The following is an 11,441-nucleotide window of genomic DNA, read 5'->3' on the forward strand; positions in this document are numbered from 1 at the left end:
AGGTAATTTTAAAGGCTGGCTTTGAAACATCAACGAACCTATGTAATATAAATAAAACATGGGTTTTCACCATCTGTATTGATGTGATTGATAAAGTTACCAGCCAACCTGTGGATTGTAAAGTAAATAATTTGCCAATTACTTACCAACTCATAGATTACAGGTTTTCAATAAACTGCAGCAACTACTTTATGCAAATTGCAAGCAATCAACCAAGCATTGTGTGGGTATTATGGTAATTTAAAGGGTACATAGGTATAACATTATGCCACAATGACCTGTGATTCTAGCGGTCAGGCAGAAGTCAATAAGTGTTTTAAAGACTTTTATATCTATACAAGTATTATAAAGCTGAAGAGTTTGTTTGTTTGTGTGAACGAGCTAACCTCAGGTATGTACAGTCTGCTCTTAAAATGATTTTGGTGTTAGATAGCCTCTATATCGAGGAAGGCTTATAGGCTACTTTTTGTCAGGGCATGTGAAGTAAGTACATAGTTCCAACGGGACGCAGGTAAACCCGCTGGTAGAAGCTAGTAAAGTATTTTAAATAATTTCCAATTCTAAGTAATTACAATAGGAGTTAGCACTGATTTCAATAGATTTAATTGTATGTAGTTCTATTTTGTATGTAAATAAATATTAGTTTAGTGTCAAACTTTCATAAATTAGTGTTATATGAGAATAGTTTTTGATAATATGTGTTTGTAGTTTCCTTATGTTTAAATTGGTCATACTATTGAGAATTTTGCGTAAAATGTTCAATAGAAACATCATTTACAAAAACATAAATCTTATCGCGAAGTAATATATCGACAAACTTCGAGGGTAAAAATATCGCCGTTTAATTTATTTGAACCTGAAATTGTACAGCACTGCTATATACTTAGTTTCACATTTTTTCAATTGATAATCTTATTTATAAGACAAAATTATCAATAGTATTAAAAGTCCCGCTAACTCTAAATCCCTTCTAAATGAATGCGAGTGTTAAGAACTGAATGTTCTGTAATTTGGTATCGTCCAAAAATAGGTTGCCCCTAAATATTTCTGAAAGTAGCTTCGTTAAATAAACAGCTCTACCGTTAATTTATTTGTATTTTAAGACAGTATTCGTTTATGCAGGTACGTATTTCATTGTATGCTACGAAAAACTGTAATAGCATTTGCATCAGCATAGACAATCCTAAAAAAATAGTAAACTCAAAAATGCATCAGTATAATTCTGTGGTGTTAAGGCAAAAGGGGATAAGTCAGAAATTGTGAAAAATGAGTTAATTACACAGTTGGGTACAAAATTTTACGAACTATCATGGTAAAAAGGAGATAAGTCAATATAATGTATTTTATTTCGTGAATCTCAAATAAAAAATACGAGTCTAGTCATAAATAGCAAAACCTAAAAAGTAAAAAAGAGTTTTGTCTAGTTATCTTCTTATTGCATACGTGATCCTTTACTTATAAAATTAGGTATAATGAGATAAGTCGACTTGTGCCTAAATTCATATTCGTCGTTCCGCGTTAGTTGCATTTCGCGCGCGAAGTTGACGTCTTTTTACTAGTGCAACGGTGCAAAAAATCCTAAAATTATGGTTTACGTGGGTAATTTGAGTGTTGAAACCTACAGAAATGAATAGGATTAACAAGTTCGATTTAACGTAAGTATGATGGATTTAAAACCTTAAAATTATGAGCTGATTCGGATCTGGAGGACAACCAGTATGGTTTCCGTAAAGGGCGTTCAACAGTTGACGCTATACTGCTTCCTCCACGCATGCGCGTGAGGGTCCTGGCGGTCCTGGCGGAGGAAGCAGTTGACCGGGGCGAGGTGGTTTTGGCGGTGTCGCATGACATCGCTAACGCGTTCAACACCCTGCCCTGGAATATCATAAAGGAGGCGCTCCGTTATCATGGAGTGCCAGGGTACCTCCGTCGCATAATCGGGGCCTATTTATCCGAAAGAGCTGTCGTGTACCCGGGTCGAGAAGGATGGAGTCGTCAGAACATCTCTTCCTCAGGGGTCGGTTCTCGGCCCTCTCCTGTGGAACCTTGGCTACGATTGGGTCCTGCGCGGTGCGCTTCTCCACGGCGTCAGCGTGATATGCTACGCTGACGACACGCTAGTCACAGCACATGGGTAGGCGTACCGGCAGGCGGCCATTTGGGCCACAGCCAGTGTCGCGCAGGTCATGGGTAGGTCTTGGCCTCGAAGTGGCCTTGCACAAATCCGAGGCCCTTTGCTTCCATGGGCCAAAGAAGAAGCCACCTCCGGGGTCCAGTATCGTGGTGGGAGGGGTTACCATCGCTGTGGAGCCGACAATGAAATACCTGGGACTCGTTCTCGAAAGTCGTTGGGACTTCCAGCGGCTCGCTCCTCGGTTGATGGTCGCAGCTACAGCGCTCTCACGCTTATTGCCCAACCTCAGGTGACCCAATACCTCCTGCCGGAGGCTCTATATGGGGGTCGTGCCAGTATGGGCGAACACCCTGACGGCCCGCAACCTTGCAGTGCTGCGAAGACCACAGCGAGCGATGGCCATCAGGGTTATAAGAGGATACCGCACGATCTCCTTCGAAGCTGCATGCCTCCTAGCCGGATCCCGGGACTTCGAGACCGACAGCCCTCGCGTCACTCTATACATGGCGCGAGGAAGCGGTGGGGCGGGCCGAGCGCCTCGTGCCTCAGCAAGTTGAGGTGCGCAGGGCAGAGCTCGGCCAAGACCTCATTGCGGAATGGGAGCAGCGACTTGCGCGACCCACGGCAGGGCACGCCGCTCTCGCGGCGGTAAGGCCCATACTGAAGGAGTGGCTGGAGGGACGCCACGGCGCCTTCGGCTTCCGGCTGACACAGGTCCTTACCGGACATGGGTGTTTCGGAAAGTTCCTGTGTCGCATCGGTCGGGAGCCCACGCCCGAATGCCACCACTGTGGCATCTGGGGCAACGCAGCGCCGTGACCTAGCGGCAGCAGTAGACGCTGCGGGAAGTCCTTCGCTGCCGGCTGTCGTGTCCTGCATGGTCGGCAGCGAAGATGGATGGAACGCCGTCGCCTCCTTTTGTGAGGATGTGATGGTTTTAAAGGAGGCGGCGGAAAGGGAGAGAGAAGCTGCTTCCTCTCTTCCCGCCCGCAGCAGACGTGGAGGACGTCGCAGGCTGACTGATCTCCGGCCACCATAGGGCGCGGCCTGTGGTCGACAGACTAGGGGCGTCTGTCGTCCGATCAGAAACAGGCCTCGAAACGGTGGCGTTGTGTTGCGAGCGCCTCTTTTAGTGGAGCTTGCTGTGGCCGCTGGGTGACGGCCACAGCGGATGACGAGGCCCGCCTTTGAACATCTGGGGGGCCAATACCTGTCGGGGGTGCGGAAGAATGCTTTGGCGATACCCGTGCCCTCGACAATAGGTAATTGAAGGCAATACTGGGTGGGTTTTTAGCCGGTAAGAGTTCGGCACACCCCCTCCACCCACCCCAGGTGGAGAGAAGTCCATGAGGATTTCCCCCCTGCCAAAAAAAAGGTATATACGTAAATAATAATAGCAAATAAAGAGACGAGTCGTTCTAGGATTTTTTTTTTAATTTGTACCGTGTTATGGAAAAAGGAGATATGTCAGTTATTTTAATAATTAAGAAATAAAAATACTTTTTGGGTACATATAAAAGACGACTAAATTAATAAATGAATATTAAAACAGAGTTGTGTTAATTATTTCTATACACTTTTGATTAAACTGCATTTTTATTACAAAACAAACACGCGTTTTTTTGATTAGCCCCTGGTGAAAAGTTGTGTTTTTTGACTCATCCCCTTTTGCCTTAACACCACAGAATTCTAAGAAAAAAAATTAGAACAAAAAACCAACAGCAGAAATGTCTAATATAAGAGTATGTTTACATCATTTTCTCGGAAAGTAGATCCCGAATTAGATATGGGTGTGAACCAGATAAATCAAACGGATTTTTTTTTTGGTTTCCCAGATCTAAAAATAGTAGGTAGGCAACCACACTTCTTATTGTAAAAACGTGTTTAGACACAAACCCATAAAATGTTTAGATCTAAGCAATAAACTCTGCTCAATAAACTGATCAAAGGAAATCCTTAGTTCTGTCGAAAGTTAGAAAGCAATTGTGGAAATAATGTTTTATTGTGTCAGTAGTTCCAGATAATTTTATAGAGAAACAAAAACAGTGTGCCCAATGTATCTTGACAGTCGACTTGACAGGCAGAGCGACAGTTGAAATAGTGAATTCGATAATGGAATTCGATGTTTTGTTTAGATTCGTCTGAGCACGCAGTGCGTGCATGAGAGGCCAGGATAAAGTGGACAGTTGATACCGGCTTGCACGTCGTAAAAACGCGTTCGATGCACCACCCGAGTCTTGGAAATTTTCCTCGCGTCTGTGCATTGTGTTTGCTGCACTCGGAGCTTTTTGATCGCTCTTTATCCACTCTCGCGCAGCGGTTGAGACGCATTATATGACGCGCGAACTCGAAAAGCTTTTTTGATCTATTGTTTTTATGATAATTTGCTAATAATGTGCTTTATCTGTGCATATAATATCTGGCTTAATGTATATTTGGCACTATTGCGATATGAGCAAAATAATAAAATAATCCTGATGCGAGTAAACAAAGGAGTGTCGAGTTTTCGATCAAAAGTTCCGTTGTCAAATGTTCCTTTGTTATAAAAGTTTATTGTTCTCGTTGTATAATTAATTATGGAGGTTCCCAATTATTTACGGCAGATTGAGCTTAATTACATGTATTTAAATATTTAATGTTATTTAAATCGTTCCATGCACTCACTCGATCGCAAGTCCATGACCGAGGCATAGCCCTTTAAAAATAATTCATGCGCATTATGGATTTATATTTCAGCAATTTACTTATCTACAACATTGTCTTTATTTCGTTTGCACTAACTATTTTTTTTTTGAAGTTATATATTTTTTTAATGGAATGCCCTCCTTTTCTGTGTCGATTTTAAAAGGATTCACCACAGTCACACAATTAAACAGCATTCCTATATCGTACCATTAAACCTGTCCAACAGGATTTTAGTATTTGCATAAAAAAATACTAACATTTAATTACCTAATATATCGTGGGCATAGTTCACCTCCTATTGTACTAATCTTCTAACGAAGAGGTCCAATATATTTAAAGCGGGATGTTACGTCATCGTATCTCTTTGGTTCCGCACCTGGCACCCGGACCAGTCAAACGGCTCAGGGTCATTAACCCAATAGTTAATGGTAATTTTATTTATATGTTAATATGACACCATAGTGCTACGATTTTTATTCAAGCAAAAGTAGGATTCTGTCTATAATAAATCTTTTAATTGTGATATATGAGGATTTATTAAGTATTCCTTTCGTAAAAATGAGAGTTCTGATGAATTTCACATTGAATGAGCACACTCCGTTTTAATTTTTCTTAACTGCATCACATTTCCTTTGGTTGCAGATGGTGTACTTAGGCAAAATATATAAGTATGTAGGTAGGTATCCAATAACCTACATTCTTTGATATGGAGAAGATCGATTCATGAATTTAGTTTAAATGTGCCCACCCGAATAAAAACACTGGAAAACATAGAGTAAAAGGGAATACAGTCGCAGCAAAAGAAGCCTTCGCCTTACCTGCAATCTAGTGCAATTTAAGTAATCGCATTTCATTACAGGTAACCGTTTATCTAATAAGCACAAGTTCATTAATCTGTTCCCGTTTTTCTAGTTTATAGTCCGATAGCGACCTTTTAGAAATCAAGTTCTCTCAGGATCGAGTTATCAGGAAAAACTTCAAGACTTGTTATGATATGACGTTTTTGCATCATCTTTATTTAATTATTTCATTTCATTATGCTTATCGTAAAGTGTGGACAATCTCTTAGCTGAACGATCTTGTATGTGATGCAAGAACATGTATTTATTGAATGAGAAACATATTACAAAATGGAATGAAATTGCGACTTTGTTATTGTTTAATAAGAAATCAGTTATCTAAAGAGGAACTTTAAGGACGGTTTCAATAAATCCAGTGTTGCCCAGTACTTAACTTTATTTGATGAAATTGAAATATAATTTGAATGATCAAAGAAAATGAATGTGTATTTCTTTCAGAAGCAGAGAGGCCTTCATAGTACATTGGATTAATCCGCCTTTTCATGATCATGACTGTGTTTTCGACTGCTACAAAATGCCGGATTGAACCCAAATAAATATTGTTTAGAGGAAAGTAATCATCTATGTAGGTTTTTCCAACGTTTTCTTGACATTTAACCCTTTCAATGCGAACGTTTTAATGGATTTTACTCTAGATGAAAGTCATTATATCTTTGAGTAAACGAGTTTTTTTATGCTCAAGCCAATAAGGAAACTAGTTCTAACAAAAACTTGCTTTGATGAACTTTACCGTGAAACAAAGAAAATACACGACACTAAAGAGGTGGTTATAAAACAAAGACTGAAATAATAAAACATACTGTAGGTAAGTACCAACCCACTTCTCGTACCTACCTATTAGGAGGCAATGACCCTAAATGTGCTTAAAATAATTTGATACAGATTATATGTAAATTAATGTTCTTAGTCAATGAATTTTGTGTAAAAAATGAGCCTCCACCTCAGATCAAAGAATTTGATCTGAGGCCTCCACCAAAATTTTTTGATCGCTTCTAAAAGTCAACTTAAGTGGCGTAAAAGTTTATCGATCCATATGATACAGGGTTTTCCCGCTTATAAACTGTTCTAGATAAACTATTCATACCTACATAATAAATATTCTATGTTAGTCGAGTCTGAGGAATAAGACCTTTTTATTTATGTTTTTTTTTTAATAAGAATTAATCTCTTTCTTTCTTTTGGGCTGGTCTTATGGCTATGTGGTTTTGTTTATATCTTGCAACTTTTGTTTATTAGAATTCGTAGCACTTAAGAGGGGTTTTTGCAGAGTTGTTTATTGAAGAATGCTGCTTCAAGTGTCTGTAACGTGAGAAACTTGGCTGATCTATCAACTAATACAATTCTCAAATACAGTGCACTTAACATGTTTCGTGGTAAGTACCTACCTATGTTAAAATATTAAAAAAATAAATGGCAGTTTAGATAACATAAGGAAATACCTAAGTGATTATTCAGACAATCGACATTATCTTCTACTATCTCTAGATAGGCGACAAGTAATTAGTAATAGACAATCTCTAATGACTGCTATCGAGAAATTATTACGCGAACATCTAATTTTAGCACAAACGCGGAAAGTAGATATAATTATTTAATTATCACTCACGAGATATAATATTAATTAATTAGATTTTGACGTGACTATTAGGTTACGCCGATAAGATGAGGAAGTGAGCAATTTCGTTCATACTGAAATGGCACACCTTCAAATTCCAATTGGGCCACAAAATTGTGTAAAACTATATTTATGACGTATTACTATTATTGTACCTCTGTGAACAAGCAATGAAAACCGCCATTTTCGTCATTTCCCGCCCATAAAGGCATACCTAATGTAAACTATTGCAAGCCACAGATCTAGTGTAATAAAAGACTATCGACAACGGTGAAGGCAGCCTTATCTATGATTTATCTACAAAAGAAAAGCATAAATCGTAAGTGTGTTTTAAGTGGCAGTTATTGATGAAAATGAAAAGAACTCCAATGCAATGTGGCCAAAAACTATCCCAATTCATTCAGAATTATGGCGCAAAAGAGAACTTAGTTTTTCGACAGTTTTTGATAAACCCTAAAATGCGATGTCAAAAACATGGGGGCAAAATATATTTGTGGGCATAATAAATTGTTGCAAATGACCTAACCAGTAAATAGGTAGAGGTACTACAAATCTACTCATGTGCCAGTACTTCATGCTAGTCTAACCTGCTTAGTGCGTGAAGATTGTAATCTAGAACTGAATATGGGTAGGTATACTTGTAGATAACTTGATACTTGGTCGGCTTGAAGATAATGTAGCTTGTGTAATGTAAGATATTGTGCTTGTATGCAGTTGTTTTCTAGATAAGACGCCTCTCGTGTGTACTAAAAATATTAGCTAGGCTAACTGCTCAACAGAGAAGACAGGTTTTCAGTTTGACCATTTCAGCGATAGGTACTTCTCTGATGTTTGGTGAATGTACGTGAATCGTATTATGAGGAAAATGGATACGGACATTGATTATTGGGTTAACAACCGTTTGTTGTTCTGAATAATAATTTAACCAATGGAGTTTACAAATTATGATGATAGAAATATCTAATCTTGTTGATTTAACCGACTTCTTTAAGTGTCAAATCAATACTGTAAAATGATCTACAGCAATTTATTGAAAACAGTAAATCAATGTCCGCCCATCCGTTTATCCGTAATAACTATGACCGGTCCGTGCCTAGATATAGTCTCAGTACAATGTTCTACTTTATCGCGACAAGGGTTACTTAGCGGGTTAACCTAACCCCCCAGCGCCGCCGTGCCGGCCGGTGCGTGGTCGTGGGCTACGAACGCCGCCGGGCGTCGAGCCACGAGTTGCGCACTGTGTGTGACGATCACTGCGCATGTCAGGCCCGGCTGACCGCCGGCTGACGTATCTTCGCTCTAGAACATTCGCGAAGCCCAACGCCCTGACGTCAGCTTACGTCACACTGCCGACTGCCCAGCGAAGCCTTCTACATACCAGAAAAATTACATCTAATCTACATAATAGAGACGCAACGAACGTTATAGCAGTGTCTATGTTGCAACTATCATACTAATTAAGTATATATCTTTGACAAATCTGGTTTTACAGAATTGATATTTTTGAGGTTTTTGAAGCTTACAATACCGACAGTCCAAAACTAGATTGGAGTCTTAAAAACCTAATTTTCAGGTAAATTCCATTAGATTGGACCAAACATGGCCCAACTATCAAACGATTAAGCTAGACATAGGTATTTTATGATACTATTACTCAGAAGCCAGTAGGTAGTAGAAAGGAAGCCGATGTACCACACAGGTACCCAATAACTAGAATTGGTTAATCTTAACGGTACCTAATCATTTAAAGTTTTATGACAAGATAATGTGGGTAGTGCCATATTGTTTCATGCACTTCTATTGCACCCAGTGTGCAGAATTATTATTCCATAACAAGGTTTCGTTCAACAGCGAAGTTGGTGGTTAAATGCGTCTACTTACAACTTTTTACTAATGTCCAAACAAGTTTAACCAGATTTATCCAGTCCAAGGCAACGACATACACTGCGGATGGGTTGGACGAAGAAATGATCGACAAGAAACGACTTTGTTGCATATTTTTCGCAAGAATCTTCCAGAAATCAAGGGCCTAATTATTTTTACAATAAGCTGCGTACATTCCTTGTTATACCGGCTCGACCATCGACACAAGGAGTCGAGGACTCGTATCGCATGCAACGCACACCGCTGCATTGCGTAAACCTCAGACGATGAAGGCCGACATACGGAAACTTTGCTTGAATCGCAAATTGCTGCTAATTTTGTACTCATGTATCTGTTAGCCTAACATAGTATTCTTTACTACAACAGCTAAGACGCTCAATTTACCTACTACAAAATAGTTGTACAGGTATCTTTTTGAATGTGCTCTTTAGCATTCGAAGGTAAGGTACCTACTTAAATTTTTCCTCGTACATGTACTTGACATTGTAGCGCGCTACGCCCACCTATTTCATAAATATACAGCGATAGAATAAAGATAGTCGATTTCGATGGAACCTCCTCGTGACTCTTGACATTGAGAACTTCTACGACATAGCTATGCTTTGATAGGCTGCTTACAATAACACTTGGTTTTATGATGTTAGGAAAAGTAAGGTCTACGTTAAAAGTTTCATTGCCTTAATTGTCATTGTTTCTTTTTGTATTAATACAGCATTGACCGGTGAAACTATACTGTATCGGTGCAATATTAAATGAAAATATTATTTTGGCCCTAATTTGAAAAAGTTACCCGAGTCCTACATAGATACCACTTGAGACACTTGAGCGTTTGCGGGTTAAGATTTCAATGATGTGACGTTTGACTAGTGACGTTACTACAGCTAAAAAAGTAAAGTGGCTTGGCTTGGTAATTAACTTTACGATATAGTGTTTGACCTCAAAAATTGGGAGAACAAACTCCAATGTAAGCGAAATAATTCTATCTAAGACTCCAATTTTGTTAATGGAAATTGCCCTCGTTAATGCAGAGAAAATTGAACACAGCTGCGAAAATTCATTAATTTTCAATATCACCAATTATCAAGGCCAAAATTGTACAAGCTGAAATATTTTATTATTTCTTGGTCAAAAAGATACTATTTCATATTGTTGAAGCTGTAATAATTTATTGAATCCAATCCAGGGACTAATCTGTTCTGTTATTGTCATAGTTCAGCGGCTGGATTTGAATTTCGATATGGAGTGAAGATGAGTAGGTCGGTAATGTGATAGGACCCCAAGATAATCTTGATCTGGGGTTGAATGAATAGTTTCACACTCTAAGGATGCAATTGAAACAGCCAGCACCCACATAGAGAAAGAAAATATAGTTAACAGTATGAACCAACTCCAATCCAAGCATAATCCAAGAAACGTTGCTTTGTTTACATTCTCTTTGGCCTGTTGACGTAAATGTCAATTCTGCAAAATGCGTACGAAGTTTACAAGTTTACATCAGCGGTTTTGCATCATTGATGTGTCAACATAACGAACCTCTTTAGTTCAAAGTAAACAAAACACAGGGACTTTGACCTTTCTTTTGAGTTCATAGGTACTTAAGAAACAATAATAATTGTATTTTCTATTCATGCTCCCTAGCATCAACTTATCTTTGTTTTGAAATTTATCTTTAGTGCATTATCTACATTTCTTTGTTACATACAAGCTTCTTTGCAAGGCCGCGTAGTCGTCTAGTTTTTATAGAATCTCCAAACATGGGTTCTCTTTACCTGAATTCCTGGGCGCCCAAATCAACAAGGCACTATTCACGGAATTTTTAGGAACAAGAATATTACAACTTATTGAAAACTACGTTGATGGTCATTAAATAATTTTTGAATTAGCCTTTAGTTTTGCCAGAGATCTTTGTCAGACATTGAGTCATATTCCAGGGATTTCACTTTTTTTGCGTGAATAAGATCTTAGATTGCATGTATTATATTTTTACCTTCTTTTATTCATTCCCTTTCTTTGTGTTTAGATGTCTATTTCACAAATCTATTGCAATACTTTTGTTTCATAACGTTCCCGATCCGTCTATAAATTAAGAAATATAATGTTTACTGTTTTATAATTAATTAATGCGAAATGTATCACGAGATACGATTGAGCACGATGCAGACTAGTTATCTGTCTCCATTATCTCGCGGAGATAACAGTTTGTCTTGAAACTTTGGTAACATTTACGGATCGTCGTTAAAGTAGCAGTTTATAACCAATTCAC

General features: G+C 38.7%; 1 long non-coding RNA gene across 1 annotated transcript; it reads left to right on the forward strand.

Moving 5' to 3' along the window:
• Nucleotides 1–4,369: 4,369 nt before the first annotated feature.
• On the forward strand, nt 4,370–6,236 carry LOC124634672. The gene is made up of 3 exons (XR_006984896.1): nt 4,370–4,563; nt 5,462–5,678; nt 6,118–6,236. It is a non-coding gene; the product is annotated as an uncharacterized LOC124634672 (long non-coding RNA).
• The last annotated feature ends 5,205 nt before the right edge of the window (nt 6,237–11,441 follow it).

The sequence above is a fragment of the Helicoverpa zea genome, chromosome 1, assembly GCF_022581195.2.
Source record: "Helicoverpa zea isolate HzStark_Cry1AcR chromosome 1, ilHelZeax1.1, whole genome shotgun sequence".
NCBI classification, from domain to species: domain Eukaryota; kingdom Metazoa; phylum Arthropoda; class Insecta; order Lepidoptera; family Noctuidae; genus Helicoverpa; species Helicoverpa zea.